This window comes from Acanthochromis polyacanthus, chromosome 15 (genome assembly GCF_021347895.1).
Source record: "Acanthochromis polyacanthus isolate Apoly-LR-REF ecotype Palm Island chromosome 15, KAUST_Apoly_ChrSc, whole genome shotgun sequence".
Taxonomy (NCBI): Eukaryota; Metazoa; Chordata; class Actinopteri; family Pomacentridae; genus Acanthochromis; species Acanthochromis polyacanthus.
Genome location: NC_067127.1, coordinates 30,501,073 through 30,514,753, shown reverse-complemented (window position 1 = coordinate 30,514,753; position 13,681 = coordinate 30,501,073). Strand labels below are relative to the sequence as shown.

The 13,681-nt window shown below is 45.5% G+C and overlaps 1 protein-coding gene, 2 long non-coding RNA genes and 1 pseudogene across 4 annotated transcripts in view; 2 read left to right on the top strand and 2 right to left on the bottom strand.

Moving 5' to 3' along the window:
• Nucleotides 1–13,681, bottom strand: part of LOC127537403 (carbonyl reductase [NADPH] 1-like) — a 94,810-nt gene that overhangs the window by 45,630 nt on the left and 35,499 nt on the right. The window lies entirely within an intron of this gene.
• LOC127537398 (uncharacterized) lies at nt 498–2,725 on the bottom strand (annotated as a pseudogene).
• On the top strand, nt 4,411–5,249 carry LOC127537425 (uncharacterized). Its single transcript, XR_007947047.1, has 2 exons — nt 4,411–4,734; nt 4,829–5,249. It is a non-coding gene; the product is annotated as an uncharacterized LOC127537425 (long non-coding RNA).
• LOC127537426 (uncharacterized) lies at nt 10,031–11,380 on the top strand. The gene is made up of 2 exons (XR_007947048.1): nt 10,031–10,865; nt 10,960–11,380. It is a non-coding gene; the product is annotated as an uncharacterized LOC127537426 (long non-coding RNA).

Below are 13,681 nucleotides of genomic sequence, written 5' to 3'. Positions count from 1 at the left end.
TGGAAAAGCTGGAGGTCAGAACCTCTTTCCATATGAGACCGTTTCAGTACACCATCATGTAGTACAATTTTACCCCATTCTTTCAGCAGCTGCTTCAAATACAGAGATGAAGAGTCACGTACCTGGGGGTGAGGCACCTGTTGGTCCTTCCACTGCCGAATCTGGAGGAGGTCAGGGTCACTGGCCTGACGGTCACTCCAGGTGTGATCTGCACCAGCCAGAACCTGGTTTGTCCGTACCAGACTGGCTGGTTCACTCTGCTCCGGCAACCGGGATAGGGCGTCTGCATTTCTGTTTTGGGTACCTGGCCGATATTTGATGGTGTACCTGAAATTTGCCAGTTGAGCAGTCCAACGCTGTTCCACAGCCCCAAGCCGTGCAGTCTCCAAATGCGCCAAGGGGTTGTTATCAGTAAAGACTGTGAATTCTGCCCCATACAAAAAATCTTTAAACTTCTCGGTGACTGCCCATTTAAGAGCTAACAGCTCCAGTTTAAAAGAGCTGTAGTTCTGGTCATTCCTCTCTGGGGGGGTGGAGACTGCGGCTAGCATAGGCAATGACTCTCTCCTTTCCGTCCTGCACCTGAGCAAGTACTGCCCCTAAACCCTCAAAGCTGGCATCCGTATAAAGCCTGAAAGGGAGAGAGAAATCAGCATAGGCAAGGACAGGTGCATTTAACAAAGCCTCTTTCAACCTGTCAAAAGTCTGCTGGCACTCTGGAGACCAGATGACAGAAGCAGTCTTCTTTGCTGTCAAGGCAGTACCACGGGTCAGAGCATTTAAGGGCATAGCAATCTTGGAAAATGCAGGTATAAAACGTCTGTAATAGCCAGCAAAACCAAGAAAAGATTTTACCTGTCTGACAGTCTGAGGTGTTGGCCAGTCTCTCACAGCTGCAGTCTTTTCTGGATCAGTAGCTACTCCATGCTCACTGATCACATGGCCCAGGTAAGTCACTTTTCTTTGGAACAGGTGGCATTTTTGGGTTGCAGTTTCAGCCCATGTTGGTGAAGCTTTTCAAACACTTCCTCAAGGTGCCTGATATGGCTGTCAAAATCAGGGGAGAACACCACTACGTCATCCAAATAAATCAGTAAACAGTCATTTACCAAGTTACCCAGGCAATGCTGCATCAGTCTCTGAAAGGTTGCTGGGGCATTGCACAGGCCAAATGGCATCCTCTCAAACTCATACAGGCCAAAGGGAGTGGTGAAGGCAGTCTTCTCCCGATCAGCAGGGTCCATTCCACTTGCCAATATCCACTGGCCAAGTCCAGGGTGGAGTACCACTTGGCTGCTTTCAGTCCAGTCAGTGACTCGTCAATACGAGGTAGTGGGTAGGCATCTTTGTGGGTAACCGTGTTTAACCTCCTGTAGTCGACGCAGAACCTTCAACTCCCATCTTTCTTTCTCACCAGCACAATAGGGGCCGCCCAGGGGCTCGAGCTCTCTCTCACGACACCAGTGTCCAACATATTCTGTAACAAGGCTCGTAGTTCAGTGTACAAACTTGGGGGGACAGGGCGGTATCTCTCACGGCTTGGGGGAGCTGAACCTGTTGGTATCTGGTGTTTGACCACACCGGTCCGGCCGAAATCTTCGTCATGGCTAGAAAACACATTTGACCATTTCCTTAACAGGTTTATCATCGCCCCCTGCTGCTCACAACTAAGTCCATCTCCCTGTAAAGACAAGACTGGATGAGGCTCCTGCGGGTCTGTACCGTTTTCCACTCCTACTCGCCTTACTGACACTTCTACCACATCTGGTGCCACTGTGTTAATAACTAGCTCTTGCTCCCCTTGGATGTCTGTATCTGCAGTCTCTGTTACCTGAGCCAATGGCTGGCGTTGGGGGACCTCAACTGGATACGGGTTGGGGTTACAAACTCTACAAGGCACTCTGCCCTCCTTCAGATCAGCCAGGGTGCGGCCCACACACCACTCTGTATCACCATTAAGAAAAGGTTCCACCATAACAGTACATACTTTCTTAGGAGCACTTTCAGATACCTGTAGCCACAAGACCATCTCTGACTGCGGTGGGATAATGACTGGCTGTTGTCGTGTTAGCTTGGCGACTCCTTGGTAGGGGGGAGGAGGGCACTCTGCGGCAGCTCGCTGACACTCCGCAAAGGCACGAGACCAGAGGCATCCAACAGTCGAAGGCGCTGTTGTTTTGAATGCTGAAAGCCCTGGATGATTACCCTGGGTGAGAGCATGCCAGACAGGTTTAATAATGTTCATTCCAAGTATGCCCTTCTCTGGACCAAGGCATTTATCATCAACAACAATCACACCCTTTTCAAAAACCTGAACACTTCCTACCACACAGTCCACCAAAGCATAGCCAATATAGGGGATTTCAAGGTTGTTTGCAGCACAAAGGGTCAGCCAAGGGGTGGCATCAACACTCGTTAAACAGGTGCCTTGGAGGTGCTTTTTATACAGACTTTGGCTCAACAATGTAACCTGCGATCCAGTATCAAGCACAACCGGTATCTCACAACCATTCATTCTCACAGTCACATCATGACACTCACCCACCAGGGCGGACCGCGGCTGTGATCTGGGCTCCTTATCTGTGCTGACTGCCCCCACTGCTTGGCCCTCAGCTGCAGGGGGAACTAAAAATCCTGAGGCCTAGATGAACGTTGGGGGCAGTGACGCTGAACGTGTCCAGCCGTACCACAGCGCAGGCAGACAGACCTGCCTTGTGCATCCCATTGGTAGGTAGGGGTTACTGGGCGCCTTCGTCTCATTTCCGGGATCTGGGAGATAGCTGTGTGACTACTGGAAGGGAAAGTATTAGAGGTTAGAGGGACTTCTTTGGATGCTAGATGTGCTTTTACCTCTCCCATTAAGTTGGTTGAAAGGGCCTTAATCTGCTCCACTATCCCTTTCCTCATCTCTCCCAGCAACTCCTGCTGTAATTCAGCTCGTATCTGTCCTTTTAATTGCTCTATGTTCATAGTTGCATTTCTTGGAACAGCAACCCTCTGTGTCAGAACGACCTCCTCCCCCTCCTGAGATTCCAGTTCGAGGGCCCGGGCCTCTTTGCACAAGTCATCAAAGGTCATACGTTGGTTCCGCCTCAACTGCCTGCTTAGCTCTTGTTTGATTGATCCAGGTTGGAGACCGACCATCAACTGGTCCAACAACAGATCATCACTTTCTTCTGTTCCTTCTTCATCTCGTTCCTGCCATCTGCTGAAAGACTCCCTCAGTCTGAGTATAAAAGCATTTACATTTTCAGTGGGTTGTTGTCTACAATTTAAAAAAACTAACCCACAGCTGAGCTTTAGAGGCAGGTCTAGCATAAAGTCTCTGCAGCACATCTAGCACCTTCTGTCCAGTATTTTTGTCTCCAAGGCTAATGAGCTGCAGTTCTCGTTTAGCCTCTCCTTCTAAGGCACCTAGAATAAAATCAGCCTGCTGTTGCTGGTTCAGTCCTTGCGCCCTCAGCATGGCCTCCACCTGACTCTTCCATTCTATAAATTTTGCTTTGTCACCAGAAAATTTAGGAATCCAAGCAGCCCCCAGAAACCATGGCATCACAAACTGAGCAACCGTTGGAGAACCACTACTACTGAGCTGTGTCCATTTTTGTATATATATATATATATTTTTTTTTTTAACAGTGGAGCTGGTATCCTGCTGACAACACCAGAAAAACCCTACTGTCACACAGACTGCACAGATTCAAATAACTTTTTACCAGCAGTCAAAAGACTTGATTTCCACTGTTAAAAAAACATGCACAAATGCAATGAAGGAAATTTATTTCCTAAATTTAAAAACAACAACACAAGATAAAACAATCTCTTAAAAAGAATAGACTAAAATCCTACTAAGATCTATAAAAAAAACAGTCCCGTTGGGGGCATCAGATCAATAAAACAGAGCACACTGGTCTTTTTGAGGCTATGCTTATCTTGGCCGGTGTAATAGTCCTTTTAAGGGAATCTTCTCCGGGCAACAGGCGACGCAGGGCGATGAGTGATGAGCAGCACACTTACTCCTTGGCCTCCGTACCTCCGAGTTCTCCTCACGGCTGGTCCGACGTGATGCAGCGCTGTGGAAGAGGGAGCGTCACTCAGTTTTCGGCACACCATAAAAACAACCAACCACACACACACTGCTGGGTAGGATGGTTCGCGTCCCTTCACTTATCTGGGAATCTGCGTTGTATCAATCCTCCTCGGCATCCGTCGCTCACTTCAGCCCTCCGTTCCTGCCTCCGTGCAGCCACGACCCGACTCAGTCCGCCTCCGTCCTCTCCCCTCAAACCAGCGCTGCTTACTGCATGTAGCGTGGAGTTTCTTTGGCTCAGTCCACTCTTGTGTCGCTCCACTTTGTTCCCCGTCTGTCCCCAGTTCTACTCACGGCCGCCCTGTTACTCCTCTGCTTTGTGTAAGGGGTGACACCAGGGGGTGTCGCTGTGGCCCCACAGGTAGAACCCTGATAAATAGGAAGTGGGTAGCCCAGCCCCTCGTGTGGTGCTAGTTTCTGTGGGGAGCCAGGCTGTTTGCTGGACCCACGCTGTGTTGGTCGCGTTTGAAGCGTTGGGTGAGTGGTAGGAGAATATTACGCCATTTTGGAAGTGTGAAAGAGTGATAGTGGTGTGCAGGTCTTAATTGTGTTTTGTGATAGGACCAAATGCGGTTTTAAGCCAAGTGATGGTGAGGACCCGTGGTGGTGATTGAAGCTGTGTGTGAGGCGTTCATGACATGCAGGTACAGTGGGTTTTTTAGAATTTTTATCAACAAAATAAAGTTTTTTAAAAAGTTAGTTGTACATTTTGGTAATTTTATTGTTGTTGTTTTACAGCACTGTCCATTGTCACCTGCTGTCCTTGTTAGTGTTTTTTTGCTTTTGTTAGTCCGTCCCCTAGGGAGGTTAAATTGTATATTCAGCCTCTGTGTTTGTGTGTACGGACGGACTGACTTATTAATCTTAAATGTTTTTTGTTTGTCTTGGTCACTTCCCCTAACCCTGCGCGGCCAAGTTAACCCTGTAAGACCCGATCGTGTGAGGTGTTGAGTGTACATTGCAGTGAATTGCTGTGCTTTTTGTAAATCGTCACATATTGAGTGGTTTGCAGTGGTTTTCTTTTGCGGATTTGTTCCGCCTGATTATACACGTTTGCTGTGTCTTCGGGTCCCTTAAAGTTATCTCTGGTACAAGTAGTTATAGAAAAAGTTTGACCAGCCCTTTTCTATGTATAATAAATAAAGAAATATATGCTACAGATTCCGCGTGTTTATGTGCATTGGTTTGGTAGCATTTGGCGTCATGAACAGGATAACTTGGGAAGTGACCAGTTAAGTTTTGTTTAGTACAAGGACAGCAGGGGCAGTGGGAGGAGGCACGCTCCCAGGAGACTGCGCTGACCTGGTTGGGCTGTTTACAACCATGAGTGAAGAAGACAGGCAAGCTATGTCGCAGCGTATCAAAGAACTTGAGACTGAGTTAGCAGCACTGAAGACTGCTAATCAAACTGTTAACATGGACACTGGAGGGCCGTCTTCCTCAACGGGGGCGGTAGGAGGGGGGGTTATTCAAACATCAGCCCCTGTTATATATGTCCAGCAGGACAGGAAGCTGCCATCATTCTCTGGGACGGTGGACAATGACTCATGGACTTTGGATGAGTGGATAGAAAAAATAAAATATTTTGCACAAGCCCGGGGGGCAACTGAAAAGGAGCGAGCGCAGTTAGTTTATGATCATCTAGAGGGAGCTGCTCGTACAGAGGTGAAATTCTTGCCTATGGAACAGAGGGAGTGTATGGACTCAATATTTAAAGTTTTGAAAGAAGTGTATGGGTGTAAATATTCACATGTGGCATTACAACGTACATTTTTTAATCGCAGACAATTGGACGGTGAATCGTTGATTGATTTTTCGCATTCACTGATGGATTTAATGGACATGATTGTTAAGTCGGATGCCCAGGCTGCCTCTTTTGCCGCCTCAAAAGATTTGAGGGACCAATTTTGTGACGGGGTACGGGATCAGGCTTTAAAAATCAGGCTCCGGGATTTAGTTTGTGCCAATCCAACTTGGACCATTCGGGAGGTTCGTGCTGAAGCCACTCGATGGATGGCACAGTGTGGTGGGCAGTTTAAGTCTAAAAACAGTGAATGCAACTTAGCCTCTAACGAAACTGTTGCTTCATGTGAAAGTGTTTCGGGCTCCTTACAATACAATGAGTTAATGTCACTTTTAAAAGCGCAACAGACCCAACTTGATTTAGTTGTTAAAGCACTTGCCTCCCAAAGCGCACCTCCAGCGAGAACCCGATTTACGAGACCCAGACAAACAACTGATGGGAAACCTATCTGTTTTAGGTGTGATCAAGCGGGTCATATTGCACGGAACTGTCCTGTGAAAGATGGACCTAAAGAGGGCACGCAGAGTCAGCTTACGGAAAACTAGAGCCTGCCAGCGTTCAGAGCCAAACGCTGGTGGGGGGGCATTGGGCTCTAGTAATACGGATTCTGAATTCAATGTAAATCATTTGATTGGAGAATGTTTAGATGCTGAGATTGATTTTGCGGGGGTCATGGTTCCTTGTTTATTGGACAGTGGTTCCATGGTGACCACAATAACTGAGAGCTACTTTAATGATCATTTCTCCCACTGGTCTGATATGCAATTGAAAGATTGTAACTGGTTGGGTTTAAAAGCTGCTAATGGTTTGAACATACCATATCTGGGCTATATAGAACTGGACTTACACATTTTGGGGGTGTGTCTCCCGTGTCGTGGTGTTTTGATTGTTAAAGATCCCACTGACAGTCATATGAGGCAAAAGAAGTTAGCTGTACCGGGTGTGCTTGGTATGAATGTGTTTAATCCCTTGTACTATGAACTGCTGAGGATTCATGGCCCTGACCTTTGGGAGGCAGCAGTGTTCAGATCTGCCCCAACCGGCTTGAGGAAGGTTCTGCGCTGCTGTCAGGTGATGGAGGCCATGACCAGCTCCCCAGATCCTCATCCAGTAAGAGTGCAGGGTAAGAAGCCTTTTATTATCCCAGCAGGCACCTTGAAGTATGTCCCAGTAACTTGTCCACATGTTCCGCTTAACCAACCTATAGATCTAGTGGTGGAACCATTAGGGCCTGAATACAATGAACTACCAGAGGGGCTGTTGGTTTCGCCTTCATTGGTAAAGGCAGAACGGGGGAAAGCATTTGTGCCCGTTACTAATGTAGGTACTACAGATGTTTGGTTGTCTCCACGTAGAATAATTGCTACTGTTCAAACAGCAGATGTGGTTTTTGGGGAGCAGGCGCAGATAGAGATTTCTGTAGACTCAGAGAGTTGTACAGCTTTTATTAAGAGTCATGAGGCAACTGTAGGGGAAGCAGAATTTAACCTACCAGAGTTTGAAAACTTAGGGGAGGAGGAGAGACATCGAGCGAGGGCGCTGTTAAATAAATATAGTGCAGTGTTTGCCAAAAATGATCTAGATGTAGGTTGCACAAACTTGATTAAGCATGAAATCCCATTGTTAGATGAGGCTCCAGTGCGACAGCCGTATCGAAGAATTCCACCCTCCCAATATGAACTTGCACGTAACCATATACAACAGCTGTTAAAAAGTAACATAATCAGAGAAAGCAGTAGCCCATATTCTTCACCAATAGTTTTGGTGTTAAAGAAAGATGGTTCTCTTCGTATGTGTGTTGATTATCGGATGCTTAATGCAAAAACGAGAAAAGATGCGTTCCCTCTGCCCAGAATAGAGGAGTCTCTTGATGCATTGGCTGGTGCGCAGTGGTTCTCAACACTAGATTTGGCCAGTGGTTATAGTCAGGTGGAAATGGCTGAAAAGGATAAGGCAAAAACAGCATTTTGTACACCCTTCGGTTTATTTGAATTTAACCGTATGCCTTTCGGGTTATGTAATGCGCCTGGCACCTTTCAGCGACTCATGGAGCGCCTATTTGGGGACTGCCGTTATCAATCTGTTCTCCTATATTTGGATGATGTAATTGTTTTTTCTTCTACGGTCCAGCAACATCTTGACCGATTGGAGCAAGTTTTTTCTCGTTTAGAAACTCAAGGGTTAAAAGTTAAACTGGCTAAATGTAATTTCTTTCAAAAGTCTGTTAAGTACTTGGGCCACGTTGTGTCTGCAGAGGGTGTATCCACAGATCCTGATAAGGTGGCAGTGGTGAGAGATTGGAAACAGCCTGAAAACTTGGCAGAGTTGAGATCATTTTTAGGTTTTGCCTCATATTATAGACGGTTTATTGCTGGGTTTTCAAGTATGGCTGGCCCTTTGAATAAACTGGTTGCAAAACTTCTCCCTGCAGGTAGGAAAGGTAAAACTCCAAGGAAGCCATTAGCAGAAGTCTGGGATCTTGCATGTGAACAAAGTTTTTTGCACTTAAAACTGCCTTGATAACCACCCCTGTTCTGGCCTATGCAGATTTTTGCTATCCTTTTGTCCTGGAGGTGGACGCAAGTCATGAAGGGCTGGGCGCAGTATTATCCCAGGAGCAGGGGGGTAAGTTGAGACCCATCGCGTTTGCCAGTCGAAGTCTGAAACCTACAGAACGTAATATGAACAATTACAGTTCTATGAAGCTCGAGTTGGTTGCCCTTAAGTGGGCAGTAACTGAGAAGTTTAGAGAATACTTACTTGGAAATAAATGTACAGTGTATACAGATAACAATCCTTTAAGTCATTTAGCAACTGCAAAATTAGGTGCCACTGAGCAGAGGTGGGCCTCAGAATTGGCATCTTTTGACTTAACTCTAAAATATCGCCCGGGTTCCCAGAACTCCAATGCAGATGCCTTGTCCCGACTTCACCCAATTATTGAGAATGGGTCTTTAGAGGAGGGCGAGGGAGTGTCAGGGGTTCTGGCAGAAATAAGGGCGCTTCCCGGGGTTGGAGCCAGGTGATTTGTGTACCATGCAACGGCAAGATCCAGTAATTGGCAGTATTTTGAAATACTGGGAACAGAGGCGGATGCCTAATAGTACAGAAAGACAGGAACTAAGTAAGGGCTCGAGAGAACTAGTCCGTCAGTGGGGCCGCCTCAGAATGAAAGATTCCGTCCTCTATCGTTGTGTTTATAGTCCCGATGGGGGGGGGAGTTTCAGCAACTGGTGCTGCCCCAGTGTTTACAGGAGCGTGTCCTTCGCTTACTACACGATGAACATGGGCATCAGGGGGTAGAGCGAACTTTACAACTGGTTCGCGCTAGGTGTTATTGGCCTAACATGCACAGTGATGTGGAGAAGTGGTGTAGAGTCTGTGAGAGATGTGTGCTCTCTAAAGCATTAGTACCTAAAACAAAAACTTATATGGGTACAATTAGAGCGTCCCGGCCTCACGAGATATTGGCCATAGACTTTACCATGTTAGAACCTTCTACAGATGGGAAGGAAAACGTGTTAGTGATGACTGATGTTTTTTCCAAATACACACAGACGGTGGCCACTAAGGATCAGAAGGCAAGCACAGTGGCAGATGTTCTGGTCAAACATTGGTTTCAATTGTTGGGCCCGCCGAGTCGTATCCATTCTGATCAGGGCAGAAATTTTGAAAGTAGTCTCGTGCAACAGTTGTGTAAAATTTATAACATCAGCAAAAGTCGTACTACGCCCTATCATCCGTCCGGAAACGGTCAGTGTGAGCGTTTTAACCGGACACTGCATGATCTGTTGAGAGTCCTTCCACCTGAACAGAAGCGTAGATGGCCTAAGCATTTATCACAGGTAACATATGCTTACAACACCACTGTGCATCAATCAACAGGCAAAACCCCTTATTTTTTAATGTTTGGAAGGGAGCCAAGGTTGCCTGTAGACATGTTGATTGGGAATGAAGAGGCTGAGCAGGATCTTCCTTTGGAGGAGTGGGTGGAGGAACACCAGAAGTCCCTCAATGTAGCTTATGAGACTGTACAGAGGAAGTTGGAGAGGAGTCGAGCACAGAGACAATTGAAAGAGCAGGATCGACAGATGGCTGACGATTTTGAAGAGGGTGATTTGGTGTACACAAGAAATCACTCAGTCAGGGGAAGGAATAAAATTCAAGACTTTTGGGATTCAACCCCCTATCAGGTAGTCTGTCCCCCACCCCTAAGAGGCGTTGTTTACTCTGTAGTTCCTGTAGGGCAAGAGGGCCCCCTCCGCCAAGTGCATAGGACAGAGTTGAGGAGTGTCCCAGAACGTAGGGCAGAGGATAATAACGTTCAAGGGATACCGACTGAGCTATTAGAGGCAGATCTGTCCAAACCAGAGGATGAATTAGGGTTAGACAGTGACGCTATGGTTTCTACTGTGAATGAGGATCAAGGGTTGTCTGACATTCAGCATCTCCCTGGCCGAGATCCCACTAAGGAAACTGGCACCACCTTAGTTTCTGAGCCTCGGAGGTCAGTTAGAAAAACAGCAGGACAACATTCGAATTTACATAGACTGCCACAGTCCGCATGTGTTAATAAAGCGGCAGTATAATTTTTATGACTTTTGTTTTAAAGTCGTCGGGTCGACGATTCTCCTTGTTGGGGAGGGATGTAAGGGGTGACACCAGGGGGTGTCGCTGTGGTCCCACAGGTAGAACCCTGATAAATAGGAAGTGGGTAGCCCAGCCCCTCGTGTGGTGCTAGTTTCTGTGGGGAGCCAGGCTGTTTGCTGGACCCACGCTGTGTTGGTCGCGTTTGAAGCGTTGGGTGAGTGGTAGGAGAATATTACGCCATTTTGGAAGTGTGAAAGAGTGATAGTGGTGTGCAGGTCTTAATTGTGTTTTGTGATAGGACCAAATGCGGTTTTAAGCCAAGTGATGGTGAGGACCCGTGGTGGTGATTGAAGCTGTGTGTGAGGCGTTCATGACATGCAGGTACAGTGGGTTTTTTAGAATTTTTATCAACAAAATAAAGTTTTTTAAAAAGTTAGTTGTACATTTTGGTAATTTTATTGTTGTTGTTTTACAGCACTGTCCATTGTCACCTGCTGTCCTTGTTAGTGTTTTTTTGCTTTTGTTAGTCCGTCCCCTAGGGAGGTTAAATTGTATATTCAGCCTCTGTGTTTGTGTGTACGGACGGACTGACTTATTAATCTTAAATGTTTTTTGTTTGTCTTGGTCACTTCCCCTAACCCTGCGCGGCCAAGTTAACCCTGTAAGACCCGATCGTGTGAGGTGTTGAGTGTACATTGCAGTGAATTGCTGTGCTTTTTGTAAATCGTCACATATTGAGTGGTTTGCAGTGGTTTTCTTTTGCGGATTTGTTCCGCCTGATTATACACGTTTGCTGTGTCTTCGGGTCCCTTAAAGTTATCTCTGGTACAAGTAGTTATAGAAAAAGTTTGACCAGCCCTTTTCTATGTATAATAAATAAAGAAATATATGCTACAGATTCCGCGTGTTTATGTGCATTGGTTTGGTAGCATTTGTTTTCCCCCTGTGCGCTCTCTGTTAGTCCTCCTTTTCTTGCACATGTGTCCCTCTTTTCTTCATCAGCTCAGGTAGCTCTGTCCAATCAATTGCAGTCTCCACTAATCAGTGCCAGCTGTATTCACTAATTACAACTCACAAAAAAGAAAAAAGATCACTCCACCCAGTAACATGCACACTCAAAATAAACCCATGCAACTACAAAATAGAAACATAACAAAATGACCACTGCAAACAAAACCATGCAACTATAAAATAAAAACTAGACAATTAAAATAACCACTCCAAACCATGCAACTAAAATACAAACTAAGTAACAAAAATACAACTGGTACTGTGACACAAGCATTGGTCTCGGCTCTGTTCATCAGACGCGGTAAAGTTGTCGGCGGGTCAACTATTTACATCCTGGTGAAGCACCTCAGGGGCTTCAAGCATTGGTTTAGCCTCTACAATGTTGATGATTCACAGAGAAAATGGTGACTCGTCAGCAAAGGGCGTGGGCATGGTGGTGCGGCGAATTTCCTGAAAATTAAATTATTCCTATCTCAGCTGCAAATGGTCCAATCTGGACCAAACTTCATGTGATGGACACCAGTCATGGTCTGAACACATCCACAATCGTAAATTTGAAAATTCTCATAGCGCCACCTATTGGCAATAACAAGTATATCTCATTACATTTGCACGTGCCATTGCCCGATAGTTTATCAAATCATTTTCAAATTTGGACAGATCACTGTTCACACCTTGACGATGCCACAGTGTGAAGATTTTGATGATTTATAAAATACTGTTGCCATGGCAATGAATCATTGCCTTAACAAACTAAGTACTTTCTGACAGAGTAAAAATGTTCAAACGCTCACTAAAATTAACACACACATCACGACTGGTGAACCATTTCAGGTTTTGTGGGAATTTCATCTGATTGTGGCAAAATGGCTCCATAGCCACCTGGAAAATTTCAAACATTTACTATGGCTAATACGTGTCACCTACAGGTATGAAATTTGGTAGGCGTATGTAACTGGTCAAGACACACAAAAATGTAATTGACACCGATGTTCCAAATCAAACAGGAAGTCGGCCATTTTGAATTATGTGTCAGATGTATATACAATTTTGGGTCATTTTTGACTATTTAGCTTTAATTGTAGATGTTTTTTCTGGTCAGTGGGGTTCTGTAGTGTCTGCCTGATGGCAGCAGCATGAAGGAGTGGTGGAGGGAATGTGAGGGGTTTTAAGTGATGAGGGTGGCTTTCCTCATCTCTGAGCGTCCATACAGTTCACACAGGGTTGGCTGGGCTGTTTGAGTGATTTTTCTGGCCTGATTTATTATTCAGGAGAGTTTTGTTTTGTGTTTGATGGTGATAAAGTTGAACCAGCTTGAGATGTTATAGGTGAGGATGGATTTGATGAGTAAACGAGGGTTAAAATGTCTTTGCTGACGTTAAAAGAACTGAGCTTCCTGAGCAGGTGGAGATGCTGCTGTGCTTTGTTGTAGACAGAGTTCGCGATCATGGTCAGATACCGCTGAGGACAGTTTTTAGGTATTTTATTTGTATTTTTATTGACTGTGTGCATCCGTAGGTTGTTGATAAATTTATGAATTCTGTGTTTTTGTGCTGTAAGGAGAAAAATGAGGGTTTAGTTATGAACTAAAGGCTCAAAGTGAGGTTTAGCTGATGTTTGTCTTGTTCATACAAAACTTTAACTGTGGTTTGACATGTATTAAAATATTACTAACAGTGAAGTTACTCTACTAGTTGCTATTCTTTGTTGTTGTTCTTGAAAACCTTCAGATTCTGCAGTTAAAAGACAATTTAGGTGGAACTGAATCTGCAGCCAGTGGCGTAGTGGTTAGCACTTTCGCCTTGCAGCAGCAAGAGTCCCGGCTTGCCCGGGATCTTTCTGCATGGAGTTTGCATGTTCTCCCTGTGCATGCGTGGGTTTTCTCCGGGCACTCCAGCATCTTCCCACAGTCCAAAAATATGCTGAGGTTAACTGATTACTCTAAATTGCCCGTAGGTGGGAATGTGAGTGTGATTGTTTGTCTGTATACAGGGTGACCCAAAAGTTTGGAAACAAATGAAAAGTCTATAATCCAAATAATATAATGTTATTTCAATAAATCAGTACCACAGATATATTCAGAAGAGAAACAGATTAGTGTAAAACAAACATTTCGACATGTTCATGTTTGTTTCATATACAAAGTTGTGAGCGTTTCCACCAACTGGTTACACTGGTATCTTCTG